The 19,612-nt window shown below is 41.1% G+C and overlaps 1 protein-coding gene across 13 annotated transcripts in view; it reads right to left on the reverse strand.

The window, feature by feature from the left end:
- The window catches only part of neo1b (neogenin 1b), a 158,513-nt gene that overhangs the window by 73,441 nt on the left and 65,460 nt on the right, over positions 1 to 19,612 (reverse strand). The window lies entirely within an intron of this gene.

The following is a 19,612-nucleotide window of genomic DNA, read 5'->3' on the forward strand; positions in this document are numbered from 1 at the left end:
GGCTGACATCCCACCTCTGTTTCCACTTCTTTCAGTTTCTCTCGTTCCTTCTTCCCTCAGCAAAAAAAATACATGGTGGACTTCTGAAAAAGCCCTTCAGACATCCAGCTCTCATACCTCTACCTCTGATGGAAGCTAGCAGGTAAACTGACAGTGATATCTGTTGCCACTGACAAATATTTGCCTGAATATTACCACCCACAGTCATTCGTCATCAGGTTTGCTTGGGCCTAATCCTAAAACCGGTCAAGCTGGCCACAGTCAGTGAAACAGTGTCCTTCTGATCCTGGTGTCTGGGGGTAAGGGAGTTTGGGTTTGTAGCTCAGGCCGGGACCTCACACATTCACTCAACCCCAGCGTGAGGAGAGCAAACAAAACTTAGCATGAGAGCACACAGTCACTATTCAGCACTGAAAACGTCAAGTAAACTGCGAGGACCACACAAAAGCACACTGATCCTCAAAAGTAAGATGAGGACAGGGACGCTTAGCCATCAAAGCTTACCAATAAATAACATGGCTGCTTTCCCTTGTGTAGGTGGTATTATGGTGAAGATTTCTACTCGCTTAGGCCTAAGATCTATCTTTTCCTCGATGTTTCTCATATGGATGACACTTGATTTCCCATGCCTATCATCAGGCATGGGTTTTATTTCAGTCTTGCACACAGATCAAGTCACTTCCCAGCTGTGGCATTAAGCCAATAAACTCGCAGCAGGTCGACATGAATTTCTCACTCTTGTTTCCAAGCATTTTTCCTATCCATTTTCCTGTAATTACTGAGCAATGTACAGCTACAATATACAAGGATACTTAATAAATTCTGCTGAGTAACCATCTAATAAATACATAACAAATAATAATTATTTAAACCCATACATGCTAAACAATGTCACTCATTAATATGAAATAATGTCACCTAAGTAATCCACATATACAAAATAATGCAATATAAATACTAAAAATCATAGATATTTATAACAACCTTTTAGAAACCCAAATAGGCTGTCCATGGAGTAATCAATAGATACAAAAAAATCTATCAATTTCTATGGAATAGTCAATGAATACAAAATTAAATCCACTGAGTAGCACATAGCGATCAAATAACATTTATGCAGTAATTCATTTACAGTAATTTATGCAGCCAAACAGTGAACCCTTACTGTAGTAATTAGTTGCCAAAAGTGAACTTTAGTAAATAGATCCTAAAAAAAATGTCGAAGCAAAATAATAACCATTCAGTAACTGAAAGATAATAAATAATTATCATGGAATGAAATCCATTCATACTGAAATAACCATAGACTTATCTATATATACTGAATAATAAACATTTATTACCTAACTATACACTACATAGACAAAAGTATGTGGACACCTGACCACAGGAACATTTCGTTAGATATTTAGTCAACATTTGCTGTTATAAAAAGCTCCACTCTCCTGGGAAGATGTTCCACTAGATTCTGGAGTGTGCTTGTGGAGATTTGTGCTCATTCAGCCACATGGGAGTTAGTAAAGGCAGGTAATGATGTAGGTGAGGTAAGCAGGCCTGGGGTGCAGTCAGCATTTTGATTCATCCCAAAGGTGTTTAGTCAGGTTGAAGTCAGAGCACTATAGCAGGAGATCTTCCACTCCAACCCATGTAAACCATATCTTCATGGAGCTGGCTTTGTGCACGGGGGCATTGGCAGGCTGGAAAATGTTTGTCACCTAGTTCAAGTGAAGGAAAATTTGATGCTACCACATCCAAAGACATTGTATACAATTGTTTACCTCCAACTTCGTATCAACAGTTTTGAGAAGAACTACAGTACGTATGGCAGGGAAATGCTAATATTTTGTTGTGGTGTTTCTGATTTTGTTGTGGTGTTTCTGGATTTGTTGTTAAATGTCCTGTTTTTGCTGTATTTCTGGATTTATTTTGTGATATGTCTGGTTGTATAGTGTTGTCTCTGGATTTGTTGTTATATTTCTGGTTGTCTTGTGGTGTCTCTCGTTTTGTTATATTTCTGGTTGTATTGTGGTGTCTCTGGATTTGTTGTTATATTTCTGGTTGTATTGTGGTGTCTCTGGATTTGTTGTTATATTTCTGGTTGTATTGTGGTCTCTGGATTCGTTTTTATATTTCTGGTTGTATTGTGGTCTCTGGATTTGTTGTTATATTTCTGGGTTTATTGTGGTGTCTCAGGAACCCAGCCATTATGGATGCGCTAGCCAGTGCACTCTTAGTGCCGGTCCCAAGCCCGGGTAAATGGGGAGGGTTGCGTTAGGAAGGGCATCCAGCGTAAAACATGTGCCAAATCAAATATGCGGATCACAAATGAGAATTTCATACCGGATCGGTCGAGGCCCGGGTTAACAACGACCGCCACAGGTATCGTTAGCCGACAGGGTACCGGTGGAAATTGGGCTACTGTTGGCCGTAGGAGGAGAAGGAGAGGAGGAAGACGTCTACAGAGACGGCAGGGAAAGGAGCAGTGCAGGAGAGTGGAGGTTCGGGTTGGTACTTTAAATGTTACAAGGAGATGCGGAGTACAAGGAGATGCGGCAGCAGGTTAAGAGGGATGTGGCGAAAGCCAAGGAAAAGGCATATGAGGAGCTGTATGAGAGGTTGGACACTAAGGAAGGAGAAAAGGATTTATACCGATTGGCCAGGCAGAGGGACCGAGCTGGAAAGGATGTTCTGCAAGTTAGAGCAGTAAAGGATGGAGAGGGAAATGTGTTGACTAGTGAGGAGAGTGTGTTGAGAAGGTGGAGGGAGTATTTTGAGCAGCTGATGAATGAGGAAAATCAGAGAGAGAGAAGGTTGGATGATGTGGAGTTGGTGAAGCAGGATGTAGAAAAGATTAGTAAGGAGGAAGTGAGAGCAGCGATTAGGAGGATGAAGAGTGGAAAGTCGGTTGGACCAGATGACATACCGGTAGAAGCGTGGAGATGTTTAGGAGAGATTGCAGTGGAGTTTTTGACCAGATTGTTTAACAGGATTTTGGAAGGTGAGAAGATGCCTGAGGAATGGAGAAGAAGTGTGCTGGTACCGATCTTTAAGCATAAAGGAGATCTGCAGACCTGCAGTAACTACAGGGGAATTAAGTTGATCAGTCACACCATGAAGTTATGGGAAAGAGTAGTGGAAGCCAGGCTAAGAGAAGAGGTGACCATCTGTGAGCAACAGAATGGTTTCATGCCGAGGATTTGCTTTGAGAATGTTGATGGAGAAGTATAGAGATGGACAGAAGGAATTGCATTGTGTATTTGTGGATTTAGAGAAGGCGTACGACAGGGTGCCAAGAGAGGAGTTGTGGTATTGTATGAGGAAGTCAGGTGTGTCAGAGAAGTATGTGAGGGTGGTGCAGGACATGTATGAGGACAGTGTGACGGCAGTGAAGTGTGCAGTAGGTACGACAGACTGGTTCAGGGTGAAGGTTGGACTGCATCAAGGGTCGGCCCTGAGCCCTTTCCTGTTTGCAGTGGTGATGGACAGGTTGACGGACGAAGTCAGACAGGAGTCTCCCTGGACTATGATGTTTGCGGATGATATTGTGATTTGTTGTGAGAGTAGGGAGCAGGTTGAGAAGAGCCTGGAGAGGTGGAGATATGGGCTGGAGAGAAGGGGAATGAAACTCAGTAGGAGTAAGACAGAGTACATGTGTGTGAATGAGAGGGAGGGCAGTGGAGTGGTGCGGTTGCAGGGAGAAGAGCTGCAGAAGGTGGAGGAGTTCAGGTACCTGGGGTCAACTGTGCAAAGTAATGGAAAGTGTGTTAGAGAAGTGAAGAAAAGAGTGCAGGCAGGGTGGAGTGGGTGGAGAAGAGTGACAGGAGTGATTTGTGATAGTAGGGTATCTGCAAAAATGAAAGGGAAAGTTTATAGGACTGTGGTGAGACCTGCGATGTTGTATGGATTAGAGACAGTGGCATTGAGTAAAAGACAGGAGGTGGAGCTGGAGGTAGCAGAGCTGAAGGTTGAGGTTTTCGTTGGGAGTGACGAGGATGGATAAGATTAGAAATTAGTTTATTAGAGGGACAGCGCATGTAGGATGTTTTGGTGACAAGGTGAGGGAGGCGAGATTGAGATGGTTTGGACATGTGCAGAGGAGGGACATGAATTATATTGGTAGGAGAATGCTGAGGATGGAGCCACCAGGTAGGAGGAAAAGAGGAAGGCCAAGGAGGAGGTTCATGGATGTGGTGAGGGAAGACATGCAGGTAGTTGGTGTAAAAGAGGCAGATGTAGAGGACAGGGTGGTATGGAGATGGATGATCCGCTGTGGTGACCCCTAATGGGAGCAGCCGAAAGAAGAAGAAGAAAAAGAAGATTGTGGTGTCTCAGGATTTGTTGTTATATTTCTGGTTGTATTGGGGTGTCTCTGGATTTGTTGTTATAATTCTGTTTTTATTGTGGTGTCTCAGGATTTGTTGTTATATTTCTGGGTTTATTGTGGTGTTTGGATTTGTTGTTATATTTCTGGGTGTCTCTGGATGTGTTGTTATATTTCTGGTTGTATTGTGGTGTCTCCGGATGTGTTATTTCTCTGGTTTATTGTGGTGTCTCTGGATTTGTTGTTATATTTCTGGTTGTATTGTGGTGTCTCTGGATTTGTTGTGTTTCTGTGTTTCTGGTTAGTTTTTGGTAGTGATCCTGATCTTGTCATTGTCTGCTTGATTCTGTTGTACTTTCTGATTTATGTCACACCCAAATGACAAGAACATTGTTATTGTGATTGTGCCAGATTTTGTAATTAATCTTTTTATTTCCCGCTTTGTAGCAGTCATGAGGAGCAGAAATCAATCTTAAGAGTCTCTCTAATCTCAGCCAGCTCACAGCCAACAAAAGCCAGCACCTGGAGCACATATGGCCCAAACCTTCATTCATCATGTCGCTCAAGACACCCCATCCTTAACACACACACACACACACACACACACACACACACACACACACACACACACACACACACACACACACACACACACACACACACACACACACACACACACACACACACACACAAAACTCTCACTGCAAAACTCTCACTGCAAAACTAAATTTTTCCAACTAAACTTATTTCCAGCTACATGTTTAGAAACATGATACTGGACAAGATCAGATCAAAGCCAGACCTTATGATCCTGCTGATTACAGCTTGAGTGGCTCCTCCTTCTTTGAGGTTGCTTTCCTTCATCTTGGAAACAAAGGCTAACTTGACATATAGCGGATATATAATGTCTGCGAGCCCCTGATCAAATTGCAGGCTTCTATGATGTTAAAAAAATGAACCCAAGATCTACCGTCAGATCTTTTTCCACCTTTAATGTCATATAACATCAAACAAAAATCATGTGAAAAACAAATATAAATACGTTAGGGGGAAATGAGAAAGAGTTTCTAACTTGGCTGCAGAAGTATTCACACCCCTTTACTCCTTTTTTTTTTTTTTTTGAGCACCTTTTGTTTTTAATGCAGCACCCCGTTTTTTGAGGTAAGAGTCTACCAGTTTATCACAATCATTTACTCACAGAGTATTTTTTCACTTTTCCTTAAACTGTGAGAAGATTTGGGATCTACTGTGCACAGCCCTCGTCAAGTCATTCCACAGGTTTTTGTGGAATGCACAAAACCCAACGGAGAGCTGGTTTCTGACACCATTCGTTTGTTGATTTGGATTTGTCAAGTCAAATCAAGTTTATTTCTATAGCGCTTTTCACAACAGACATTGTCTCAAAGCAGCTTTACAGAAACCAACAGTCAAGGTGAATGGTGTGCATTTATCCCTGATGGGCAGCCATGGCGACTGTGGCAAGGAAAAACTCCCTTAGATGTAATGAGGAAGAAACCTTGAAAGGAACCAGACTCAAAAGGGGAACCCATCCTCATTTGGGTGACATCAAGAGTTTGATCATAAATCTTTTAACAATAAAGAACACTGGGGAGTGAGAACTAACATGAGTACTGGAGTATAAGATTATAAGCAATGTTCTTTCTACAGTCTTATACAGTCTTTATGGTTATAAAACTGGGAGCTACTGAGCTCAACATTTGTGATCATCACAGATCCAACACCAGCTTCTTCATGTTAAAGCCTTTAACACTCCAGGAGGTCAATGTCAAAACCACACATATAGTGTGTGCTTTGGGTCTGTAGTTGGTATGAAATCTTTCAGCTTTCAGACAGAGGTTTTGTGCAGATGTTGAGATGATCCTCAACCTAGCTCCTTTTTATATACTAATTGATAAGTTTAGTTAATTAGTATAATGAATATATACATTACCAATAAGACACTGCATGTACATTTGAATCCATTCAAAAGGTGGGGCTTCTATTGTCCAATTGTGCTGGAATAAATGGGTAAATCTGAGCTAATCATAATTCTTAGTTTGCCCTAAGAGAAGCAGCCTTACAGCACAATGCTGCCGTCACCATTCCTTACTATGAGTGTGGTGTTCATTGGGTGATAGGCCTTTTTTCTTTATATGCCAAAGTATCTTCAAGCCAAAAAACATTCCACACTGATTTCATCAAACCATAACACAGTTTGCTCAAATGGATAGGGGTGTTTCAGGTAGGCCTGTTTTTATTACATTTATTTATTTATTTTATTTAAGCCCAGGCATGTGCAGAATACAGGAGCATATTGCAGGGAGTGACCAGTCCTTGCTAGACATTCCTGCAACTCCTGCCAGCTGCCTCCAGATAATATACACTATACTATAAAAGTATTGGGACACCTGACTTTTCCAGCCATATGTGGTTTTCCTTTCACTTGAACTGGGAGACCTAAAACTGTTTCAGCATGACAATGCCTCTGTGCACAAAGTGAGCTCCATGAAGAAATGGTTTACATGGGTTGGAATGAAAGATCTTAAGTTGCTTGCTATAAAGCTCTGACCAGTGGCCTTCTCACCCGACATCAGTACCTTCACAAATCTCCACAAACACACTCCAAAATCAGCTTCCTATAAGAGTGAAGATCATCATAACAGCAAATGGGAACTAACTGGAGAATGGAATGCTTAAAAAGCACACACAAATACAGTACAGACCAAAGTTTGGACACACCTTCTCATTCAAAGAGTTTTCTTTATTTTCATGACTATGAAAATTGTAGAGTCACACTAAAGGCATCAAGGGCTATTTGACCAAGAAGGAGAGTGATGGGGTGCTGCGCCAGATGACCTGGCCTCCACAGTCACCGGACCTGAACCCAATCGAGATGGTTTAGGGGTGAGCTGGAGCGCAGAGTGAAGGCAAAAGGGCCAACAAGTGCCAAGCATCTCTCGGGGAACTCCTTCAAGACTGTTGGAAGACCATTTCAGGTGACTACCTCTTGAAGCTCATCAAGAGAATGCCAAGAGTGTGCAAAGCAGTAATCAAAGCAAAAGGTTGCTACTTTGAAGAACCTACAATATGACATTTTTCAGTTGTTTCACACTTTTTTGTTATGTATATAATTCCATATATAATTCCACATGTGTTAATTCATAGTTTTGATGCCTTCAGTGTGAATCTACAATTTTCATAGTCATGAAAATAAAGAAAACTCTTTGAATGAGAAGGTGTGTCCAAACTTTTGGTCTGTACTGTATTTGTGTGTGCTTTTTAAGCATTCCATTCTCCAGTTAGTTCCCATTTGCTGTTATGATGATCTTCACTCTTATAGGAAGCTGATTTTGGAGTGTGTTTGTGGAGATGTCATGTCTCTGCACTGCCTATTTTTTCCTCCAAGTGTTAATCACAACCTTCACATTATTTTAAGGGGACAAATAACATTTTTAATATTCTTCCTGATCTACACTTTATATAAAAAGATCCCATACACGAGAACTACTATTCTAACAGGAGTGTGGTTTTTTTTAGATCCACTGTATAGAAAAACCGTATAAATTAAATCAAAATTTTACAAATGGATCTGCAGGTAGGAAAAAAAACATCAAGTTGACAATTATTTATGCATTGAAAAAAAAACATACACTGGATACGTTTATAATGGAAAAGGGATAAACACGTTACAGGCGTTACTCCTGATTTTACAGTGCTCGCATAAGCTGTCATGTCACGTCTCAAATCTTAAGCTGTAATTCAGAATGGCATACGCTGTACTCAAATATGACTTTTAGAGCATCATAAAGCAGCCACAATGGAAAACGATGAGAAGAGAAGTGGGTAAAAAGACTGTAAGATCTTTGAGGTTTCCTTTTAAGCATTTAATCCACTTAATAATATAAATGCATTTTAGGGTTATAGAATAAGATTTTATTTCATATACACCTCATCTTAAGTCAGTGTACTGTATGTTTGCAGGTATTGAGTCTTCCCTGAACACACATATGATACACTATATGGAGAAACGTATTGGCCGCCTGTCTGTTCCAGCCATATTTGGTCATTCAGCAAACCTTGATGGTAGCAATTGATAATCCCCCTATGCACAAAGCTAGGTCTATGCACATATGATTTACATGGATTAGAGTGGAAGATCTTAAGTGGCCCGCTGTAGAGCTTTGACCTCATCCCTATTAAACACCTCTGGGATTAACTAGAAAGCTGACTGCACCTCAGGCCCCCTCAACTTACCTACATCAGTACCTGACATTACTAACACCCATGTGACTGAATAAACCCAAATCTTCCCAAATCACACTCCAAAATCCAGAGGAATCCTAACCCTATTCAAGCAAAAATAGATTCATGTTTAGATGTCCATATAGTTATACTGATCATGACTCTGGCATTGCAAAATGCAGACAGAAAGCCTGGAACCATGACTGCTCAATGATCCAATTAGCCAGAAAGGTTGGGTTTGAGCTGATGTCATTAAAAGGTCAGAGCCATTATAGTACAAAAATTGTGTTAGCAGTATAGTGACTGCTATATGTATTCAAAAATAATCAGGGGTAAAAAGCATAAGAGATAATTAAAGGATCTCGTAGTCCTACAGTGCAGACATCAGCAATAAACCAGGTGACAAGTGTCAAATATGGAATTGTCATCCTGATAGTCAGTAGTCATTGTTACTCATAGAGCAGGGATGGACGGACTGAAAGTTACTCCTTTTATTATTATTTTTTTAAATTATTATACATTATTTTAAGAGCAAAATGCTAAATGAAAATTAATTCCCATGGTTTAGCAAATCCCCTTTTTTCTTTTAAAATCTCTGGAAAGCTTCTGCAGCAGGTCCATGATTTTATGGACATGGTTTCATTATTGACCTAAAGGCGGCTTGTCAAGAAAAGGAACCAGTTTCACACATTTTCATTGTTTGTCATTGCAGTTTCCCCTCTCTAGCCTGATTAGTCAAGTAAAAAGGAAAAAGCAGAATGACGAAACAGAATGAAACTTTTTGAAAACATACGGAAGCAGAAGTGTGTGTTTATTCTCTGGCTTTATGGAAGCTATAAAACACATCAAACTGAACATAACACTTTCCTAATGATGTCTGACAAACAAATACCATAATATATATATATATATATATATATATATATATATATATATATATATATATATATATATATATATATATATATATATATATTTTTTTTTTTTTTTACTGCTCAAAAAAATAAAAGGAACCTTTTAAAAACATCAGATCAGAATAGGAAAGAAAAATCAAGCCGGATACCTATACTGATACCTATACCTATACTTTTTGCATGCGTGACAATGCCAGAGCATGCTCCCAATGAGGCGACGGATGGTGTCCTGGGGTATCGCCTCCCAGATCTAGACCAGGGCATCAGTGAGCTTTTGGACAGTCTGAAGTGCAACCTGGCAGCGCCAAAACATGATGTCCCACAGATGTTCTATTGGATTTAGGCTGGGCAAGTTTGGTGGCCAGTCAATAGTATCAATTCCTTCACCCTCCAAGAACTGCCTGCATACTCTCCACATGAGGACGCGTCACACCCATTGTCACACCAGCGTAGGGTGGGTCCAACTAATGGGTCCAACAATTTCATCCTGATACCTAATGGCAATCAGTGCCGTTGTCTAGCCTGTAGAGGTCTGTGCGTCCCTTCATAGATATATGCCTCCCCAGACCATCACTGACCCACTACCAAACTAGTCATGCTGAATAATGTTACAGCTTCTTCAAACCCTTCCACATCTGCCACATGTGCTCTGGGTGAGCCTGCATTCATTTGTGAAAACCACAGTGTGCCAGTGATGGACCTGCCAATTCTGGTGTTCTATGGCAAATGCCAATCGAGCTCCACGGTGAGAACAGGGCCCACAAGAGGATGCCGGGCACTAAGGCCACCCTCATGAAGTCTGTTTCTGATTGTTTGGTCAGAGACATTCAGATCAGTGGTCTGCAGGAGGTAATTTTGTAGGGCTCTGGCAGTGTCATCCTGTTCCTCCTTGCACAAACGAGCAGAAACCGGTCCTGCTGATGGGATAAGGACCTTCTACGGCCCTGTAAAGCTCTTCTAGAGTAATTGCCTATCTCCTCCATGCTCTTGAGACTGTGCTGGGAGAAACAGCAAAACGTCTGGCAATGGCACATGTTGCTGTGCCATCCTGGAGTAGTTGGACTGCCCGGTAAACCAGGGTCCAGCTATCGCCTTATGGTACCAGTGGTGCCACTGACCCTATCCAAATGCAAAAGTACAGTCAGAAAAGATAAGGAGCGACAAAAAAAAGGCTTCTCAAGCACTTTCCAAAGATTCTCAATGTGGTTAAGGTCTGTACTCTGTGGTGGCCAATCCATGTGTGAAAATGATGTCTCATGCTCCCTGAACCACTCTTTCACAATTCAACACTCAATGATGAATCCTGGCATTGTCATCTCTAAAATTTGCCCGTGCCATCAGGGAAGAAAAAAATCCATTAATGGAATAACCTGGTCAGTCCGGTAGTCAGCTGACCTCATTCTTTGTGCACAGAACATTGCTGAACCGAGACCTGACCGACTGCAGCAACCTTAGATCATAGCACTGCCCCCACAGGCTTGTATCGCAAACTGATACAGCTATCACTCTGAAACAGGGTAAATCTGGACTCATCAGACCATATGACCTTCTTTCATTGCTCCAGAGTCCAATCTTTATGCTCCCTTGCAAATTGTAGCCTTTTTTTCAGATTAGCCTCACTGACAAGTGGAATTCTTAAGGCTACACAGCTGTTTAGTCCCAATCCCTTGAGTTCCCTTCGCATTGTGCGTGTGGAAATGCTCATACTTTTACTATTAAACATAGCCGTGAGTTCTACTGTTGTTTTTATTACGATTTGAGGTTTGAATGATCGCCGATTATTCAAGATTTTTTTCCGACCACATTTCGAAAATGATAGTTCTCTACTGCCCTTTCCGGTTTTTAATAATGCGTTAGTTTTATTAGTTTCAGCAATCTCCCTAGATGTTTTCTTTGCTTGATGTGTGCCAATAATTTGACCATTCTGAAACAGATGAACATGTTTTGCACGAACCACAGAATGTGTCTTCTGACATGGTTGTTTAAGAAATGAGAAGCTACTCATTGTTAGGAATCCGTAGCTTGTTGCCAGCTGAAACATAATCATCCATGCACTAATTATCCAATGGGAGGCTCTTATATATTTGCCTGTATAAATATATATATATATCTCAAATGCATTACTCATTAAAATGGTGGTGGTCCTGGTTGTGGAATACCCGGTTTGTTCTATGGTTGTTTGCCAGCATTGACAAGTTAATTTTCTTTTATTATTATATACAATTAATCATTTCTGATTATTAAAAGTAATTAGAGAAAAAGAAAGACAAAGAGAGAGAGATAATTACATGTGTTTCTACCATGTCTCTACTTGTAATGAAGCTGTTGTTGTAATGAAGCTGGCACTCATTGTGCCTTTTTTCATTAATTGTTCTCGTTTGAACCGTTTTTCCTCAGTTTGTCAGATTCATCCTGTGCCTCAACATCGCCGTATTCACCATGTCAGTTAAATGACACAAAATCCATCCATTTAGCTCAGCAAAGGAGTACAGAAATGTCCACACTAGCTGTTTTACTCTGTATGGATCAATAACTCTATCATAATATCACTAGCCGTTTACAAGACACCAATCAGTAAAGAGTAGTGCATAAACTGACCTTTATCTGCAATCAAATTTAACTTAAATCAAATTTCTAAATATCTTTATTCATATATCGATTTGCAGTTTGGACACCCATGACCAATGTGATCACCTGATAATCACAATTATTTCCATTTCTTTTAATATTTAACCACTTTTCTTTCTTTCTTTCTTTCTTTCTTTCTTTCTTTCTTTCTCTTTCTTTCTTTCTTTCTTTCTTTCTTTCTTTCTTTCTTTCTTTCTTTCCCCCCCCCCCCTCTGTTAAGAAGATGAGCTTTAGAAATTGGCATCATCCCCACATCCCTGATGTCACCAGTTCTCAGTTTGCAGCATTTTGGCCGAATTAGAGAAGCGTCTCTTTTGTGTCGGAAAAGCTTGGATTGCTTCCAGATTTGGCGGCTTTTCCCAGAAACAGTGGAAAGCCAGAAGCAGCTTTTATTGCGTGGGTTTGGAATAAACCAGATATGCAAAGAGCGAAATAAAAACTTTAAGGCTCAAAATGCATCTTAATATTAGGCAGCAAATAATTTTGCCTTTTTATAAAAGAGCAAGCCTTATAAAACTTCACGCTCCTCCGCTGCAAATATGAGACTTTTTATCTATCCAATAAAAACGATGTTTTATTGAGACGGAGAAAGAGAAGCTGGAAAGCGCGTAGGCTGCCTCGTGAGAAACCCTGAACCGCACTGAGGCAGAGCTCTATAACTGAGTTAAAGCCGAAAAAAACGGAGGACGCCGTGTTCGGCAGGACAGAAAGTGAATAGACACAGAGAGTCTGAAGGTGCAGTGTTCAGCACTGTGTAATGTATCACACAAACCCATCCACCCACACACACACACACACACACACACACGTATATAGAGGTCCCGGTGGCTTAAAGCAGATGAGTAAAACCCTCTCACATACACTGTTGGCTGTATAAACACTTAAGGGGCCACGGAGAGTTGCTCCTGAATAATTCAAACCAGGCCTCCACTAATAGAGGCTACCCCCATCCCACAACTCTCCCTGCTGTTACTGCACTCTCGTCCCACACAGGCGTTTAATCGGATAATTATTGGTCTTCTGTCTGCCCTTCTCACTGGTGTTAGCTGTAGGTGACGACGCCAATTACACAGCTACACGACTGAGAGCTGTACCGATCATGTACCGCATAGAATCATAACAATAAACACCTCTGATTTCGTCCAGTAACATCATGTGTTAAAAGTTTGTGGGGCTTTGTTTGAAACTTTGCAAATGAATTAAAAGTCTTACTAACTGTGATACACTTAAATGTAGGAGACAAAAACTGAGCAGCGATACTACAGGCTTCACGAAAGACAGAATCCTGAGTGCTACATTTCTCGGACGTTGTTGAAATACAACAAAACAGTGCAAGAAGTAATTTTCTGAAGCTTGGGAGCCAAGTGTAGCGCATTCACCTCATGGCGTTTTTGCTGTTAAGGTTCTAAAAAATTGATAGCTGAACGTCGGAAGTTGAAGATTGAAATTATGGGAGTAAACTTCTGTGTGTTCGAGCTACGCATTAGGGTAAAGACAAAATGATGTTATCTCTTTTCTGATTTTGTGAGCAAACTATCTATCTACAGTGGCTAACTGCATAGTCAAAGTACGAATGCAGCCACCTTTTTTCTCATCACTTGCTGAACTTGGGTTTTGACGTGACCAACCTTAATAGAAATTCCAATTTAATGGTGTGTTTGCCAACAAGAGGTTGGAAATACGACGTTTGAAAATACATACAGTACATTTAGTTCAATGCATTTTATTGTAAACAGGTTCGTAAAATCTATTACAAATCACCAGTTCCTTTTTTGTGGAGATAAAATGTATATCAAGATTCAGTTCAATACAAATCACTTCAATTTAAAATATATAGCACTTTTAATGCACACAAACCACGACAAAAGTTTGTGGACACCTGACCAGAAGATATGTGTGTGTTTCTGAACATCACATTCAACATTTAGTCCTTATTTACTGTATTAATAGCCTCTACTGTTCTGGGAAGATGTTCCACTAGATTTTGGAGTGGAAGATTCTGGAGATTTGTGCTCATTTAACCGCAATGGCACTATATTTTCTAAATGAACACCACATTTTCAAAGAGCTGGCTTTGTGCACAGGGGCATTGTCATGCTGAAACAGGTTTGGGTCTCCAATTCAAGTGAATGGAAAATGTATTGCTACCGCATCCAAAAACATCTATACATATAATTGTGTGAATCCGAGTTTGTGGTAACAAATTGGGCAAAATCCACGTGACAGGAGAAGCGAGGTGTCCCAATACTTTTGTCCATTTGTTGTAGATAAAGATATAGGATTTTCCCAACTAAGCAATCCAGAGGCGACGATATGGCAAGCCACTGAAAAGTCCATGTTTTTCCCCCCAACATTGTAAATTAAAAAATGATGTCATTCTAAGCTTTGGCTCAAATTCAGCATACATTCCTGAGTTGACCTCTCTCACCCCAAGCTCGAGTCTTCTCTGTTTGATTGGCAGCTAGTCCTCTGGCTTCTAAAACCCTTTAGACATTTGTGCTTTGGCATTGATTGTAGTACAATTCTTGCTCAGCATTACATATGCAAAACCTTAAAAACGGTCTCAGTAGCGACAAAGAATAGACACAAAATCTTCATCTCTTTAAGCAAGATATCTTCCACAAGAATCATTCATCTAAAAACAAGTCCAATGTTCAGCTGAAAAATAAAAAAAAAAAACAACAAAAACAAAACACACTGAAGACAAGACGCTGAAGTAAAGCATGTGGGGTAGGACTAAAGCTGTTTTGGGAGATACATAGTAAAACAACAGACACCCATCAGGAGGGACCGATTGTCACGACTTCCCAGATTGCCCTGTTTCAAGCCATAATGGGCAGCGACGAGGAACGCAGCTGACAGGCATTTAAAAAGAGGACACAAAAGATTCTGACCCGATGGAGGTAAATGGATTGCTACCCAACCACTTCCTGTGGACGCCTGCCACTCGCCACTAATCAAGCAAGAAATAATACTTAAATGCGTAAGTATTCGGCATAGAAATCCGAAACACCGCACAACAGGGGAAAAAGAAAAAAAAGGAAAGTGTGTGCAATTTTCTTTTGTGTTTCGAAAGAGAGAGAGAAAGAAAAAAAAAAGAAGTGTGACATTTAAGCGTGGATTTGTGCAGAGGAGACGGAACGAAGTGTAGCGATAGCAGCGAGACGAGTGTAAACTCCGCGTGTAAACTTCCAAGGGTCCAATTTGGAGTTTAAAGGGCAGGCGGAACGTTTCCACCCAGAACTTTTGAAACTGGTGTTTTTGATGGAATTACGCAACTTCCAGCGGCTTGCGGTTCTGTGTTCATGAGAACGAGGTTTTTTTTATAACAGGCTGAGTGAAAAAGACTCGAGAGGACACGCCTCTGATCTCTGACGTCATGCCACGCTGTTACGTGTAATTAAATTTTATTTGTCATTTCGAAATATCGCAGTCTTCCACTAATCCAGGCTTTTGGTTATTACTTAGGAAACGAAGAGGAAGGTCGATAAATTACACACGCACTCAGATGTGTATTGTATATATAATATATGCGATATTTCCCATACATTTTTTAAAAGCCTTATTATGCAAAATAATTATTTATGATACTTGCCAATTTACCCTGGTTTATCAAACAGCACCAGAATAATAAGAAAAATCACAGGAAATTGCTCTGTCCTACCTGCCACTATAAAAAATAAACAAAATCTCGCTATATCTCTGTATATACCTCTAGAGTTTTGCTTCATGGTGGTTGACTTGAGGTAATGAAGATGTAGCGCTCGGCGCTTTTGCTCTGAGACTGATGTACCTTTTACTGCATTTACTGCTAATCTGCATGCGTCCAGGCGACTGCTACGGCCCGTGCAGTAATGAAGTCGGCTGTAGTGAAACTTAAGGGACGTTAGTACACTATAATCTATTATAGTTACCGCTGCAAAACACAAAAAAAGACTCCTTTGCGGCGAGCGCGCACTTTCTCTGCTTCTACAAAGAGCAATTCTGCTTCCGTAAGGTACATGATCACTCTCAGATTTGGAGCAATGTTACAAATAAATATTTTAAAGCTAAACAGCAGTTGTGATCCAATGTCTTTAAGCACAGTTTTTGCTCCAGGTAAATCATAAATCATGGTGATTCTATGCAATGAATAGCTAAAAGATGGAAAAAAGATGGAAACCATTCAATGATGGCCTGAAGCTCCACCACCATCAGCTTTGCTGACGGGTCTGATCTCCAACAACGATGAGGCAGCCAACCTACAGGAGATTGAAAACCAGTAAGATGGTGCAAGACTACGGAGTTGATAGTGGACTTCAGCATGAAGCAGGAGCAGTCATACCAACCGCTAACCATCAACGGGACACCAGTGGAGAGAGTGTTCACATCACACGTCACATCAGCACCATGGTAAAGAAGCCCGGCAGCGTCTGTACCATCAGAGACGCCAAAGGGACTTTAAACTTCCCTCCCAGGCCCTTAGGAGTTCTTACACCTGCACCATTGAGAGCGTCCTGATGGGTAACATCGCTTCCTGGTTCGGGGAACATCACCATGCAGGACAGGCGAGCCCTCCAGAGGGTGGTGCGGTCAGCTGAACGTACCATACCTCACCGAGCTCCCTGCCCTGACCTGCAGGACATCGTCTCTAGGTTACGACCGTAACCCTAGTTCCCCGAGGGAACGAGACGCTGCGTCGGAATGCTATGGGAACGCCCATAGCATTTCGACGCAGCTCGAGTTCCTGAAGGGGAACTACAGCACGCAGTGCAGGACCAGGGCCAGTAAGACTTTTAAGGACCTCAGCGATCCCAACAATGGACTCTTTTCTCTGTTGCGTTCAGGGAAGCGATTAAAAGCAACACAGAGAGAATGAGGAGAAGCTTCCTCCCACAGGCCATTCGGTGTCTAAACCAGGAGACACTTAGTAACTAGTACCTGGAATTCTCTCTTTGTCTCATCTCCGCACAATTATCTTTCCACTATTGTTTATGTCACTTTAACTCTGGACTGGTACAGCACAGTGTCACTTTATGTCATCTTATACAGCACATGGACACTTTAGGGACAAATCACACTGGACTACTTTAATCTGTACTTCTACAGAATCAGAAACGAGATCTGTACTTATATACACACACACACCACATTTTCCGGACTATAAGCCGCTACTTTTTTCCCACGCTTTGAACCCCGCGGCTTAAACAACGAAGCGGCTAATTTATGGATTTTTCCTGGATTTTTCCATAACATCAGACCAATGAAATTGCAGAACGGGTTCAGGTGAAACAATGAAACTCTTTATGTTAAATCAGATGCGCTCCCACTGAGTCGGGCCGCACCACATCATAAATATGGATGAGGTTCCTCTGACGTTTGACCTGCCGCTCACTCGGACGGTCTACAGGAAATGCGAATCATTCGTCACGCTGAAAACAACCGGGCATGAAAACACACTTCACCTGTGTTCTGAGCTGCACGGCATCGGGAGAAAAGCTTCACCGATGGTGATTTTTAAACGCACGATGATGCCAAAAGATAAACTCTCGAGAGAAATAGTTGTGAAAGGAAGGAGGAAGACAGTGAACAATGACTTTCTTGGTAGGCTACTGTTTAGATACAAGTCGTGTAACAGACCCTGTCTTTTATTAAAGACTGTGTAAAGTTCATTAGTTTCAGTGTAGACACCTGCGGCTTATTTATGTTCAAAATAAAAATCTTTGTAAAATTCAGTTGGTGCGGCTTAAATTTGGGTGCGCTTTATAATCAGGAAATTACGGTGTATATATATGTTTATATAGAAAGATAAAAGGAAGATTTTGAGAAAAGAGAGAAAAAAATGGTAAGCAAATAAGTAGTAGGGTAGGAGAGAGAGAGAAAGAAATGAATGTAGGTACATAGTAAAAAAGGAAGGAAAAAAATAAGGGAAGGAAGGAAGGAATTAAGTAATAAGGAGAGAAAGAATGAAAAGAGAATGAAAGGAAGTAGGAAGGTAGGAGAAAGAAAGAGATGAACGTAGCAAGGAAGAAAGGCAAGAGGGAAGTTACAAATTAATGAAAGAAGGAAGAAAAAAGATTTTGATAAAGAGAGCAAAAATGGAAAGAAGTAGTAATATAAGAGCAAGAAAAAGATGAATCTAGCAAGTAAAGGACAATAATTAAGTGCATGTTCATTTGTATTACATGTAGGTGGGAAGGAAGAAAGATAGGAATGGGTGAAGAAAGGAAGGAAGGAAGGAATAAAAATAAGGAAAATGAGAGATTGTGATAGGGAGAGAGAAAACGGAAAGAGAATAAATGGGAGTAGTACGTTAGAAGAGATCGAAAGAGATAAACGTGTGAAGAAACGAAGGAAGGATGGTAGGAAAGAAAAAAAGGAAATACAGAACACAGGGGAGGACAATAAAAAAAAAAAATGTCCAGCTGTAGCTCAGGACAAACTTCTGCCCAAATACAGACTGCTGGATTTATACAAGGGCCTTCTTTTTACAAACACAAGACGACTGTGTGCAAACATCTCACATTCACAGAGCCCTTTACCACTGACCTGACACGGCGCGCACACACACACACACACACACACACACACACACACACACACACACACACACACACAAAGTGTTTGAACATCAAATATAAAAGTCAAGCTGCACAAACATCTGTGAAGCAGAGCGATACAGTGAGTTTTAACACTCTGAGTCTTCCACCGTCTTTCAACACTTCCACTGCACAGAGCAGGAGGATCTCTCTCTATAATACTGCCACTTCACTTTTACTTTCATTCATCCCTTCATCCTCGCACTCCTGCCCGAAAGAAAAAGGAAACAATAGAGGAAGAATAGGATCTGAGGGGTTTTCATCAGTAGCACGATTCTATTAAACACCCCGAAATGCATCCGCCCTCATAAAAACATATTAATACCATTGTGAGGAGAAAATGCAGGAGGAGGGAGAGAGGAAGAAAAGGACAAAAAGAAACCAACTGTTCTCTCACTGTTCCTGTCTCACATCTCCAGTCTAGTATCCCCTGTCTCACTGCTCCTGTCTCATTTCCCGTGTCTTGCCTTTCCTGCCTCATCTCTTTTCTCACCACTCTTGTCTCATCTTTTCTCTCACAACTCCTGCCTCATCTTTTCTCTCACCACTCCTGTCTCATCTCTCCTGTCCTACCACTCCTGTCTCATCTCTTCTCTTTAACCACTCCTGTCTCATCTTTCCTATCTTATCTCTCCTGTCTCCCCTCTCTTGTCTCACCACTCCTGTCTCATCTCTTCTCTCACCACTCCTGTCTCATCTCTCCTGTCCCACAACTCCTGTCTCATCTCTCCTTTTTTAATCACTCCTGTCTCAGCTTTCTTGTCTCACCACTCTTGTCTCATCTCTCCTGTCTCACCTCTCTTGTCCCACTACTCCTCTCTCATCTCTCCTGTCTAATCTTTCCTGTCTCACCTTTCCTATTTTATCACTCCTCCTGTCACACCTCTCCTTTCTCATCTCTCCTGTCTCATCTTTCCTATCTCACCTCT

The sequence above is a fragment of the Silurus aristotelis genome, assembly GCF_946808225.1.
Source record: "Silurus aristotelis genome assembly, chromosome: 7".
Classification (NCBI taxonomy): Eukaryota; Metazoa; Chordata; class Actinopteri; order Siluriformes; family Siluridae; genus Silurus; species Silurus aristotelis.